This window comes from Chrysemys picta, chromosome 2 (assembly GCF_011386835.1).
Source record: "Chrysemys picta bellii isolate R12L10 chromosome 2, ASM1138683v2, whole genome shotgun sequence".
NCBI lineage: Eukaryota > Metazoa > Chordata > Testudines > Emydidae > Chrysemys > Chrysemys picta.
The window spans coordinates 147364894-147379202 of NC_088792.1; the positions used below are offsets into that span (position 1 = coordinate 147364894).

The 14309-nt window shown below is 54.4% G+C and overlaps 1 long non-coding RNA gene across 2 annotated transcripts in view; it reads left to right on the plus strand.

Annotated features, from left to right (window-relative positions):
• The window catches only part of LOC135981523 (uncharacterized), a 28836-nt gene continuing 14527 nt past the window's right edge, over positions 1-14309 (plus strand). The window contains exons 1-2 of one of the 2 annotated variants that reach the window (XR_010598577.1): positions 39-300; positions 3323-3427. This is a non-coding gene — a long non-coding RNA (uncharacterized LOC135981523). Of the gene's footprint in view, positions 301-3322; positions 3428-14309 lie in introns of both variants that reach the window. The other variant, XR_010598578.1, reaches the window with a different exon arrangement.

Below are 14309 nucleotides of genomic sequence, written 5' to 3' on the forward strand. Positions count from 1 at the left end.
TCCCCTGTATCAAGAGGAACCAATCAAAGTTACTGGCGGGAAACTGCCTGAGTTGGCCCTTAAAACCAGACATTTTCTGATCAGACCCCCGGAGAAGGTCCTTGCTTTGCCACCTGGTCTGATCAGCTAGGGGTCTTTGGGGGGCCCTCTCCCCGCTCTCGTTTGTTTTTGAGCGTACCCCCGTTTTTAAACTCCCCTCCCACGAACAACGAATTTGTGCCTGGAGATCTCCTGATTATTGTAAGCGAATCGAGTCCTCTGATGCTGAAACTGCTGTTCCTGCTGCTGCTTTGGGGATTGGTAAGGAAAAACCTCTTGCACACTCCCCTTGTTCTAGCTGCTGGCAGGGTCAGCAGACAGACCCAAGCTAACTCCTTGGTCTGTATCTGTAATCTGCTTCTAGCTTCACAGCGCCTTTGCTGCTAGAAATAAGCCTGCTTGCAGCCACCACTAGTTAAACACCCCCCCGCCCTGAAGCTGTATCCTGGGCACACACCACTCTGCCCTCTGGAACTACCCCTAGTATAAGGTGCACCCATTAGGTTAGATTTAGCCTTTAGTCTAGATAAATTGTAATTTCATTTTGCATAGTTGTGGTTAAGTTAGGTTTAGAAAATTGCTTGCATTGTACTCTGTAAGTTAGGCTTAAAGAATTGTTGCATTGTGTTTTGTTACTTGCTAATTTGTGTAGTCTTGGTTAAGTTAAATCATAGATAAGATTTTGCTGTGTTCTGTATAATTGTCTCTCTGCTGTTTAAACTTGCAGCCTGTCTGCTCTCTCTCTCTCTTAATTCCTTCCCCCACGTGCTCACCTTGCTCCTACTGCTGCCAGACCTCAATTGTATTACTGAAGTCTAGCATAAAACCCCATTGGTTACCCTTTTTCTCTCTAACACCCCTCACATTTTACATTTACACCACTGTGACACATTTTTACCTAGAGTTGTTGGTTATTTAACACATTTTACCCATAAACTGTTAGTTGGTTATAGGCTGCTGTGACACACCCTTTACATAGAAACTGTTAGCTACCTGTTACATTTGTACTTCAGTGTTAATTGGTTACCAACTGTATTGTACCTCACTGTATTGTACCCCACTATTGAAACCCCCTATCCTATTTACTAAACCCCTCCCCAATTGTCTATCTTAACAAACCCCATACCCCTCACTATTAAATTTTCCCTGTTTTTGCATTTTCTTAATAAAGTTTATTTTACACCCCACCAGTGCAGTAGTTGTCCCCCAAGATCCCCTACCTGCTGGCAGGATCAGTAATAACAGACAGAACAAAGTAAATGACCAAACAAAATAAAATAAAACATGCAAGTCTGAGCCTAATACAGTAGGAAACAATGCAGGTAAATCTCACCCTCAGAGATGTTCCAATAAGCTTCTTTGACAGACTAGCCTCCTTCTAGTCTGGGCCCAATCCTTTCCCCTGGTACAGTCCTGGTTCCAGCTCAGGTGGTAGCTAGGGGATTTCTCATGATTGCAGCCCCTTTTGTTCTGTTCCACCCTCTTATATATCTTTTGCACAAGGCGGGAATCCTTTGTCCCTCTCTGGGTTCCCACCCCTCCTTCTAAATGGAAAAGCACCAGTTTAAGGATGGATTCCAGTTCAGGTGACATGATTACATGTCACTGTAAGACTTCATTACCCACTTGCCAGCACACATGTATACAGGAAGACTTATAAGTAAACAGAGCCCCCTACAGTCAATTGTCCTGATTAATGGGAGCCATCAAGATTCCAAACCACCATTAATGGCCCACACTTTGCATAATTACAATAGGACCTCAGAGTTATATTTCATATTTCTAGTTTCAGATACAAGAATGATATATTCATACAGATAGGATGAATACATGCGAAGAACATAACCTTTGCACAGATATGTTACATGGCATATCTAGCATAAAACATAGTCAGTTATGTCATATTTACATTCATAAGCATATTTCTATGAAGCATTATGGGGTGCAACGTCACACCTATTATCTCAATATCCTCATTTAATACTAGGGTATAGTTCACCCATTTTATTATTTAGACTTCTAGCATTGGTATATGAGCACTTTCAAAACTTGTCTCCTTTTAGCTGTCTGCCATTACACAATGTAATTGAATGGGACTCTTTTTTATTTGACTGTTTCTGATCAGACCCTGCCTGTGTTTTTATCATTTTCCATCCTCTCATCCTCACTAGAACATAGAGATTCTCTACTAATAGATCCACCCCAAAGGATGTCCGAACCACATGCTCCTCCGCACCTGTCGGCTTTCCCCCAGCCCTTAGTTTAAAAACTGTTCTATGACTTTTTTAATGTTAAGTGCCAGCAATCTGGTTCCATTTTGGTTTAGGTGGAGCCCATCCTTCCTGTATAGGCTCCCCCATCCCAAAAGTTTCCCCAGTTCCTAATAAATCTAAACCCCTCCTCCCTACACCATCGTCTCGTCCACGCATTGAGACCCTGCAGTTCTGCCTGTCTAACTGGCTCTGCGCGTGGAACTGGGAGCATCTCAGAGAATGCTACCATAGAGGTCCTGAACTTCAATCTCTTACTTAGCAGCCTAAATTTGGCCTCCAGGACCTCTCTCCTACCTTTCCCTATGTCATTGGTACCAAGGCCACCGCAAGCAGGTTGGGGCCCTGGTGAAAAAATTTTCGGGCCCCCTTCCGGACCACCGGGTGCTGGACCACCGGGCGCTGGACCGGCTAAACAGGGTCGACAAGAGGGGGGGGAAAGCCGGGCCCTGGGCCCCCTTCCGGACCACCGGGCCCCGGACTGGCTAAATGGGGCCGATGGGGGGGGGGGGGGGAGCCGGGCCCCAGTCCCTCTTCCAGACCACCGGGCCCCGGTAATTTGTACCGACTTCCCCCACTTCTCGTCAGCCCTGATTGGTACCTACATGTAGCACGACCACTGGCTCCTCCCCAGCACTACACATAAGACTATCTAGATGTCTCGAGAGATCTGCAACCTTCACACCAGACAGGCAAGTCACCATGCGATTCTCCCAGTTATCGCAAACCCATCTATCTATATTTCTAATGATCAAATCGCCCATTATTAATACCTGTCTCTTCCTAATAGCTGGCGTTCCCTCCTCCAGAGAGGTATCCTCAGTGCGAGAGGATACCACATCATCTGGAAGGAGGGTCCCAACTATGGAATTGTTTCCCTCTGCTCCAGTTAGATGCTCTCCTTCCCTGGGACTTTTATCCTCCTCAACAGCACAGAGGCTGTCAGACCGGGGGTGGGACCGTTTTACTGAGTCCCGGAAAGTCTCATCTATGTGTATCTCTGTCTCCCTTAGCTCCTCCAGTTCAGCCACTCTGGTCTCCAAAGTCCGTACGCGGTCTCTGAAGGCCAGGCGCTCCTTGCACTGAATGCACACATACGCCACCCGTCCATAGGGCAGGTAATCATACATGCTGCAATAAACTGGGTAGCCCCCACTCTGTTGCTGGACTTTTGCCTCCATTCTCTTTTTACTCCTGCAGCTGGTTCCTTTGTTGTTGTTTTGTTTATATCAAGGGGGGTGTTTTTGGTTTTTAAGTTTAAAGAATGTTGAGTTCTAGCCCTGCTCACACTTCCCCTACAAACTCCCTTGCAAAACTCCCCTGTTAGCCGCTCCTGTTCACTAGCTTGCGTGGCACTAGCCTCCTCATAGAATCATAGAATATCAGGGTTGGAAGGGATCTCAGGAGGTATCTAGTCCAACCCCCTGCTCAAAGCAGGACCAATCCCCAGCCTGCAGCCAGCAGGGCCAAGGGCAAACCTGTAGTTTCTCCTTGAGACCGACAGGGCTGTCATAGGCCCCTCCCAACCCCACCCCTTATTTCAGGCAGCTCTCTCTGCTGATGCCAAGCCAGCATAGATCCTGGGGTGCCCCAGACCTCAGCAGCTTCACATCCCCTCTGAGACTGCCCCCCATACAACCCTTGCCAGCCCCAACCCCCCCTCACTGGGGGGCAGGAACAGGCTCCTGCCTCCCGCACCTGCTGCCCAGCACCTGATGGGCAGGCAGCGAAGGAGGCTCTGCAGGACGGGGACAGGGAGGGGTCTTGGGGGAGCAGTTCCACACGGGCCGATAACCCTTCAGGCCATTGCCAGGCCGGGCCATCCCATCCCACAGCGAGCACTGGGAAGTGTCACCCTGCTGCACTTTAAAGACTAACAGATCTATTTGGGCATGAGCGTAGATAAAAAACCCACTTCTTCAGATGCGTGGAGTGGAAATTACAGATACAGGCACAGACATACTGACACATGAAGAGAAGGGAGTTACCTTACAAGTAGAGAACCAGTGTTGACAAGGCCAATTCAGTTAGGGTGGATGTAGTCCACTCCCAATAATTGATGAGGAGATGTCAATACCAAGAGAGGGAAAATTGCTTTTGTAGTGAGCCAGCCACTCCCAGTCCCGATTCAAGCCCAAATTAATGGTGTTAAGTTTGCAAATTAATTGTAACTCTGCAGTTTCTCTTTGAAGTCTGTTTTTGAATTTTTTGTTGTTGAAGGATGGCTACTTTTAAATCTGTTATAGAATGTCCAGGGAGATTGAAGTGTACTCCGATTGGCTTTTGTATGTTACCATTCCTGATGTCCGATTTGTGTCCGTTTATTCTTTTGCGTAGAGACTGTCTGGTTTGGCCAATGTACATGGCAGAGGGGTATTGCTGGCACATGATGGCATATATCACACTAATAGATGTGCAGGTGAATGAGTCCCGGATGGTGTGGCTGATGGTGGTTGGGTCCTCTGATGGTGTCGCTAGAGTAGATATGTGAACAGAGTAGGCAACGAGGTTCGTTACAGGGATTGGTTCCTGGGTTAGTGTTTCTGGGGTGTGGTGTGTAGTTGCTGGTGAATATTTGCTTCAAGTTGGGGGGTTGTCTGTAAACAAGGACTGGCCTGCCTCCCAAGTTCTGTGAGAGTGAGGGATCGTTTTCCAGGATAGGTTGTAGATCATTGATAATGTGCTGGAGAGGTTTTAGCTGGGGGCTGTATGTGATGGTCAGTGGTTTTCTGTTATTTTCCTTGTTGGGCCTGTCCTGTAGTAGGTGACTTCTGGGTACCCGTCTCACTCTGTCAATCTGTTTCCTAACTTTCCCAGGTGGGTATTGTAGTTTTAAGAATGCTTGATAAAGATCTTGTAGGTGATGGATTGGAGCAAATGCGGTTGTATTTGAGGCATAGGCGTGCGCAGCCCATTTCATTAGGGTGTGCATCTAGGGAGCCCCACCCTAGCCCCACCCCTGCCCTGCCCTAGTTCCGCCCCCATCCACTCCCTCCTACTTCCCGCCCCCTGACTTCCCCCCTCAGAACCCCCAGCCCCCCCACTCCTTGTCCCCCCCAACTACCTCCTCCTGGGACCCCTGCCCCTAACTGCCCCCCAGGACTCCACCCCCTGCCTAAGCCTCCCTGATCCTTGTCCCCTGACTGCCCCCCTAGGACCCTACCCCCTACCTGTCCCCTGATTGCCCCGACTCTTATCCACACCCCCGCCCCCAGACAGACTCCCACGACTATCCAACTGCTCCCCACCCTCTGACAGGACCCCAGAACTCCTGACTCATCCAACCTCCCCAGCTCCTTGTCCCCTGACCACCCCCTCCAGAGACCCCCCCCACTAACTGCCCCCCCAGGACCCTCCTTGCTCCCTGTCCCCCGACTGCCCTGAACCCTATCCACCCCCCGCCCTTTGAGAGACCCTGGGACTCCCACGCCCCATCCAATCACCCCTGCTCCCTGACTGCCCCCCCAGAGACCTCCCGCCCCTAACCACCCCCCCAGGATCCCACCCCCTATCCAACCTCCTATCCAACCCACCCTGCTCCCTGACAGACCCCCGGACTGTCTCCCATGCCTCAGCCAATCCCCCCTGCTCCCCAACTGCCCCCTCCAGAGATCCCCTGCCCCTAACCACCACCCCCGGGATCTCACCCTCTATCCAACTCACCCTGTCCCCTGATTGCCCCCACCCCTTATCCAACATACCTGGCCCAAGATCCCTTACCGTGAGTTGAGGCTCCTAGCCTCCCCCCAGAGCCAAACACTGCCCCGCGGGAGCGTGCAGCCCCGACCCCCGGAGCGCTGCGTGCACGGCGGCATGGCTCCAGGGGAGGGGAAGTGTGTCTGACTCCCCATGGAGCCCCGGCCCCCAGAGCACTGCGCGCGGTGGCATGGCTCCAGGGGAGGGGGGAGCGTGTCTGCCTCACCGCTGAGCCAAACGCTGCCCTGCAGGAGCGCGCAGCCCCAGCCCCCAGAGCGCTGCGCGTGCGGCGGCATGGCTCCAGGGGAGAGGGGGAAGGCGGGGGAGGGGTCGGCAGCTTGCTGCGTTCGGCCGGGAGCGCAGACCCCGTGGCTTGTTGTGCCAGGAAAGTGGAGCCATTTGCCCACCCCTGCATTAGGGTGTGCCTGGGCACACCCGGCACACCCCGTGCACAAGCCTATGATCTTAGGGCTTGGCTGTAGACAATGGATCATGTGATGTGTCCTGGATGGAAGCTGGAGGCATGTAGGTAAGTATAGCGGTCAGTAGGTTTCCAGTATAGGGTGGCGTTTATGTGACCATTACTTATTTGCACTGTAGTGTCCAGGAAGTGGATCTCTTGTGTGGACTGGTCCAGGCTGAGGTTGATGGTGGGGTGGAAATTGTTGAAATCCAGGTGGAATTCTTCAAGGGCCTTCTTCCTGTGGGTCCATATGATGAAGATGTCATCAATGTAGTGCAAGTAGAGGAGGGGCGTTAGGGGACGAGAGCTGAGGAAGTGTTGTTCTAAGTCAGCCATAAAAATGTTGGCATACTGTGGGGCCATGCGGGTACCCATAGCAGTGCCGCTGACTTGAAGGTATAAGTTGTCCCCAAATCTGAAATGGTTGTGGGTGAGGACAAAGTCACAAAGCTCAGCCACCAGGTGTGCTGTGGCCTCATCAGGGATACTGTTCCTGACAGCTTGTAGTCCATCCTCGTGTGGAATATTGGTGTAAAGAGTTTCTACATCCATGGTGGCCAGGATGGTGTTTTCAGGAAGATCACCAATGCATTGTAGTTGGCCTTGTCAACACTGGTTCTCCACTTGTAAGGTAACTCCCTTCTCTTCTTGTGCCAGTATATTTATGCCTGTATCTGTAATTTTCACTCCGTGCATCTGAAGAAGTGAGTTTTTTACCCACGAAAGCTTATTGCCCAAATAAATCTGTTAGTCTTTAAGGTGCCATCGGACTCCTCATTGTTTTTGTGGTTACAGACTAACATGGCTACCCCTCTGATATCTGCTGCACCAGTGTGTGCACCCCATACAGAGCGGGGAGGCCTCAGCCAGCCGGTCTCCTGCCCGCTCATCCAGGGGACAGACAGGTTCCCCCATGCTCCGAGATGCCTCCGGCTCCTTCCCTCTCTCCCAGAAGCCTTAGTATCCATGCCTCAGCCAGGGGAAACCCCCCTCTGCCAGGCCAGTCAGGCTTATACCTCCCGGTCACTCCTGTTCCCCTCCGGCCCAGACCTTCTGTAGGGGGCTGCCCCATATCTGCCAGTCACCCCTTCCTGCCCTGCCCACCCAGTTATGAGTAGGAGAATCCCGGGTGCCCTAAGCCCACCAAGAACATAAAGACCGCTGTCCCTGTGGCCCAAATGATCGGTCAATATCCGAGGCCTGGCTGGGATGTTCTTGTTAGGATGAGACCCTGGCAGGCACAGCCAGGCGTTAATGAGCTGTGGGTGCCCCCAAGGGCACAGGCGCTGACTCCGTGGGTGCTCCGGGGCTGGAGCACCCACTGAAAAAACAATTAGGTGCTGAGCACCCACCAGCAGGCCCCTCCTTCCCCCTCCCAGTGCTGGACCCCGCCGATCAGCTCGTCCCTGTCCCCCACGGTGCCTCCCACCAGCCGCCATCAGCTGTTTGGCAGCATGCTGGGAGAGGAACGGGGGGTGGGCCTGGGTGACGCATGGCCCAGATGCAGGGAGTGGAAGGGGTGGGACCAGCCCCTTCCAGCCACTGAGACGCTGCTCTGCAGCCCTCCGCGGTGGTTGCCTGAGAGAGCAGGGCTAGGGAGGTGACTCCCGCTGCCTGCCCGGGCTCGGGTGCTGGCAGGGCCGGCTCTAGCATTTTTGCCACCCCAAGAACCAATAAATAAATAAATAAATAAATAAACCCACGATCGGATCGGCGGCAGCTCTACCGCCGCTTCATTTTAGGGCGGCAATTTGGCAGCAGGTCCTTTGCTGCGAGAGGGAGTGATGGCCCCACCGCCCAATTGCCATCGAACAGCCTGACGTGCCACCCCCCTCTTCACTGGCCGCCCCAGGCACCTGCTTGTTACGCTGGTGCCTGGAGCCGGCCCTGGGTGCTGGGGTCCCCAGCAGCCGATCCAGGTGGGGAGCGGAAGCTACCTTCTCCCCAGCCGGGCTCTCTCAGGCAGCTGCAGGCAGGGGTGAAAGTAATTTAAAGGTCTTAGCAGTACTCTGGAGTCCTTAGGAGGGGTCGGGGCCTCTACTGGAAGAGGCGTGGCCTTTAAATCCCCGGGCACTTTAAATCAGGATTTAAAGGGCCCGGGGCTGTGGCTGTGGTAACAGTAGCTGGGAGCCTCAGGTCCTTTAAATCACCCCCAGAGCTACCAGCTGCAGAGGCGGCTGGGAGCCCTGGGGGTGATTTAAAGGGCCCGGGGCTCCAGCTGCTGCTACCGCATCGGAGTGACCCCGGCCTCTGGCAGAACTTTAAAGGGCCCGGGGCTCTGCTGCAGTAGCAGCAGCCGGGAGCCCCTTGCCCTTTAAATCACTGCCAGAGCCCCGCCGCCGCTACCCCAGGGCTCCAGCAGCAGTGCTCGGGTGGCAATTTAAAGGGCCCCGGAGGGTAGCGGCAGTGGGAGCCCCAGGCCCTTTAAATTGCCACCCGAGCCCCGCTGCCGGAGCCCAGGGGTAGCAGCGGCAGCCAGGGACTCGGGCGGTTATTTAAAGGGCCCGGGGCTCCGGCTCCCGCTACCCCCACAGGCTGCAGGAGCCCTGGGGTAGTGGTGGTGGGGCTCTGGTGGCAAGTTAAAGGGCCCGGAGCGATAGTGGCGTCTGAGCCCCTGGCCCTTTAAATCGCTGCCGGAGCCCCGCCGCCACTACCCCAGGGCTCCATCAGGCTCTGGGGACGATTTAAAGGGCCCGGGACGGTAGTGACTACCTGAGCCCCGGACCCTTTAAATTGTCCCTGGAGCCCTGCTGCCGGAGCCCTGGGGAGGCGGCGGCGGAGCTCCAGCGGCTATTTTAAGGGTCAGGGCGGTAGCGGCTGCCGCAGCCCCAGACCCTTTAAATAGTTGCCGGAGCCTCGCTGCCACTACCCCAGGGCTCCGTGGATGATTTAAAGGGCCCGGGATGGTAGCTGCGGCAGGTGCTCCGAGCCCTTTAATCGCCGCCCAAGCCCCGCCGCTGCTTCCCCAGGGCTCCGGCAGCAGGGCTCTGGCGGCAATTTAAAGGGCCCGGGGCTCCAGCTGCTGCTGGGAGCCCCGGGCCCTTTAAATTGCCGCCAGGGGAAGCCGATCCACGCCAGTACGGCACACCGGCTCTTGCCGGTATGCCGTACTTGGGCATACCATCTTACTTTCACCTCTGGCTGCAGGGCAGGGCTGCAGAGCAGCAACTGCGAGGGGCTGGCGTTAAAAGTGGCTCCCTCCTGCTCCCCGCCTGGGCTCCTGGGGGGCAGGGAGAGCAGCAGAGTGTGCCAGGAGGGCAGGCGCAGCAGGAGGACAAAGCGCCCCCCCCCCCGCAGGGAACACGGGGCGGGGAGAGTGTGGTGGCCCCGGGGCTGAGCGTGGGGACACACAAGTGACCTGCCCATTTGCTTGTGCCCCCACCCCCACTATGGGGAGGCACGAGTTGAATACGGGGCATCCTCAGGGGAAGGGGCAGAGCAGGGGCGGGAAGACGTGGGATGAGGTGGGGAATTGGGGGAAGGGGTGGAGTGGGGACGGAGTAGGGGCAGGAAGATGTGGGGTGGGGGTGGGGCATTGGGGGAAGGGGTGGAGTGGGGGTGGGGTCTGGGACAGAGCAGGGTGTCGAGCGCCCCCTGGGAAATCTGAAAGTCAGCACCTATGCCCTGGGGAAGCGTCACAACTTACATCCCGCTGCCATTTACACCCCTTTACACTTGCCACCTTCTTGGGCCCCAGGCCCTGCTCTGGCCCCAGTGTTGTGCCAGAGCCCAAGGGCACAGCTGGGGCAGGACGTGTGGCCAGGGCCCACTGCACTCCGGCTATTCGCCACCACCTGGGAGCAGCCCGAGGATCTTAAAGTCACCTGCACCCCCGCCCTGTGCCCTGCTCAGCACAGGAACTGAGATGCAGGATTTTACTGTGCAGCTAATGTCCTTGCTGAGGGGCCATGGCTTGGCTCCGCCCATGCGACAGCCCCAGAGCTGCCGAACTGAGTCTGATTAAACCTGGGTCTGTTTGCAGGGAACTCCGAACGAGGCCCCAGGTTCATTGTCTAAGCTTCCTGGGGTACCAGGCTGTGCGTAAGAGAGGCAGGGCTGCCCAGCAAGCTGGGGACTCAGGACACCTGTGTCTACCAAAGCCGCCCTTGGGCAAATCATTGAGTCACTCCATGCCTCAATTTCCCATCTGTACAGTGTACTGCCCGCCCTCCCCCAAAGGATCAAGACATGACAGATGGGGAGGTGCTCAGGCTCTGCGGTGATGGGGGGGCAGCTGCGTGCCAGAGAGACAGAGTTAATACTTGACCAAGGACATCCCAGGGGTGCTTTGCTCTGGCCACCTACACTACTCTCGCCCCCCACGGCCCATTCGCCTTTGCTATGGCATCACCCTGGGGCTCTGACCCACCGGCATTGCCAGTGCATGCCCCGTCTGCCTCTTCTGTGCACCCCCTGATTAGCCAAGCACAGACTGGGGCGAGGAAGAGGGGGTCACCTGGAAGTGAGGGGCTGAGCCCTGGGGCCCTGCTCCAAAGACCCCAGGAAGCAGCAGAGCAGAGGGGAATTCAGCACTGGCCTCACTGGGCTCCAGCTGCTCTGACTCCTTCCCACCACCTCACTAAACCCAGTGCCCCAGACCCCAGATGAGGAATGAGCCAGCCCCAGTGCCCTGCTTCTACCACAGGCAGGCTCCTGGATTGCTGCTAGGGCGCCCTCTGGCCCATGCACCCTGCCCACCTGGAGATGCCTTCCCTGAATGCAGGGTGGCTTGGATGCAGCTGAGCACATCTGGCAGGTCCCTTGGAGCCAGGCAGGTTGGTGCTCACCTGTCTCGACCTTTCTCGGTGTTCATCAGACAGAGAACATTACCCTGCAGCCCTGCGTGGTGCGGCTTCAGTCCAAGCACGCTGGCAGCCTTGCCGGGTGTCCCTCCCTGGCAGCACCCGTATGCCTCGGCCTGTGCCTCACGCAGGGAGGAGTTCCTGGTGTGAGCCTTCCCTTCCCTCAGCTCCCTGGGGGTTCTGCACTGTGTGTAGCACACAAGGATCTCAATGGACGTATCAGCCCTGACTTAACAACCACCGCAGGCAGCAGGTGAGGGTGATTGGTCACCCGGTGCATGGGGGAAACTGAGGCATACAGCGGGCAAGGGGTTTGCCCAAGGCCACACAGAGATAGTGAGTGCCAGAGGAATCCTGACTCCCAGTCCCTGCTATAACCACTAGACTAGACCCCACTCTCCTCCCATAGCCCAAGACGGAACCCAGGAGTCCTGACTCACGGCTCATCCCCTCCCTGCACTCTACTCACATTCTTTCCTGTAAAATTCTTCCTTGCAGCACACCCTGGCTCTCTGTGACGCGCTGTACCTCGGGGGAACACCCTACACCCCCATGTTCATCTTTATAAAATGATTGTGTGGTATCCAATGCAAAGTTTGTCATGTCGGGTGTCTTTGGAAGGTTCATGATGCACTGAGCCTTGTTGTTATAGTGATATTATAGTAATTGTTGTTACAGCAATGTTATAGTAATGTTATAGGTTATAGTCTCATGTATATATTTATGAGGCTGAACATGTGTCCTCATGGCTTAAAATAAGCCCAGGCAAAAACTCTCCAAGAGCAGAGGGACAGTTCACACCTCATCAGGGCATGTATGGGACAAACCCAGCCCAGCCACACAGGAACAAAGGACCCTGGCTTAGGCAGCAACAAAAGGATCTGTTGGACTCTCCAGTGAGTCACCCCCCTTCCCCTTCCTTTGGTCAGTTTGGAACTGTTCACCTGATTCTGAAGGGGGGGGGGGGAGCAAAGCCAAGAGGGAAGAAAGGACATGATAAAAGGGAGAGATGTTTGCCATGCTCTTCCTCTCTCTTCCACCTGCATCTACAGACACCACCGCACTAAGCAACTGAAGCGCTGATCAAAGAGGAGAGCCTGGCTGAAGGGTAACCAGCCAGGCTGTGGTGAGAAGCATCTAAGTTTGTAAGGACATTGAAAGTGTTAAGATCAGCTTAGAATGAGTTTTGCTTTTATTTCATTTGACCAAATCTGACTTGTTACGCTTTGACTTATAATCACTTAACATTTATCTTTGTAGTTAATACATCTGTTTGTTTGTTCTACCGGAAGCAGTGCGTTTGGTTTGAAGCATGTCAGAGGCTCCCTTTGGAATAACAGGCCTGGTACAGATCAATTTCTTTGTTAAATTGACGAACTCATATAAGCTTGCAGCAACCAGCAGGCATAACTGGACACTGAAAGATGGAGGCTCCGAGTGTTGTGTCTGGTCCAGAGATACTGGCTAGTGTCATTCGGCTGCACAATCCAAGGAGCAGCTTACATGCTAGGGGCTGAAGAGCCCAGGAGTGCGTAAGGCTGGGCAGCAGAGCAGCATAGGGTAAGGCTGGCTCCCAGAGTCAAGGATTGGGGTGACCTAGCAGATCACCGGTTCAGACAACACCAGAGGGGAATGTCACACTCTCCCCACCCCTTTGCCAACATCTCTGCAACTAGCAGGCCTTGGCACCCTCCAGAGCTGGCATCTGTCTCCTGGGCAGGACTCAGAGTCTCTCCCATCCTGGGGCACTTGAGCTCAGCAGCTGGTCTGGTGCGGGAGTGCCGGAGAACCCTGTTGTGTCCTGCAACCCCTCCTGAAAAGAAGGTCTCCCAGGAATGATGGGGGAGTCAGAGAGACACCTAAATGGCCCCCTTAGCTGGCGCCAGACAGCTCTGCAAGGCACCTCCCCATGGCTCTGTACCCAGCAGAGCGTGGCCGATTCATTAAGGCTGGGTGAAGATTAGACCACGAGTGGCAACAATGCATTTCACTTCTAGCCAAGCACATAAGCCACTCAGGTGACTCCAGCCTCCCACATGGGAAGAATTAACCCTTTTGTTGCTGGGATAAACTGAAACACAAGAACTGCCATACTGGGTCAGACCAATGGTCTGACAGAGGGACTGTCCTAAACAGGGAAGCTGGAGAGAGCCACCCCTGTCTTCTCCTCCCAGCTTTTGGGAGTCAGAGATTTAGTGACACCCAGAGCATGGGGTTGCATCCCTGACCATGTTGGCTAATAGCTATTGATGGACTTATCATCCATGAACTTACCTAGCTGATCTTTGGCCTTCACAACATCCCCTGGCAATGAGTTCCACAGGTTAATTGCGTGCTGTGTGGAACACTACACAAAGCCCCTTATCTAGCAGATACTGTGTCCAGTCTATGAGCTGGGAGTGTAAGGCTGGGTGTGTAGTTACTAGTATGAGCAAGACTTTGCTCACATCTGGGTTAAACATCTGAATGTGCCCAGTGCGAGTAGAGTAGACTGTTTGCAGATGCTGGGTGAATTCAGACCAAGCTGAGGGCTGATACAGCTAATGAAGGGCTGGGGCTTCTCCCTGCCTGCTTGCCTCCGGAGAGCCCATGAAGGGCTTGGCAACACTTGAAATGCTTCAGTGGTGTGGTGCTTCAGTGTAGACACCAGGTACACCGAGGGGGGAGGGGTTCTCCCATGCTGTAGGCGTAGCTAAGTCAATGGAAGAATTCTTCCCTCAACCTAGCGTTGTCTTCACCAGGCTTAGGTCAGCTTAAGTACGGCACTCGGGGCGGGTGTGTGTGTGTGTGTGTGTGTGTGTGTGTGTGTGTGTGTGTGTGTGTATTTTTCACACCCCTGAGCAATGTCGCTGGGTCGACCTCACTTTTTAGTGTAGACCAGGTCTAAGCATTACAGGTGCAAGGGCTACTTCGCACGGGGTCTTTGATGACCTCACATTTAGGGCCTCAGACCGGCTTTTATTCTGAAAGATCACACCTCCAAAGGCACAGCGCCCCCTAGCAATGGGCTGGGGCGTTGGGGTCAGCACCATCTTTGAA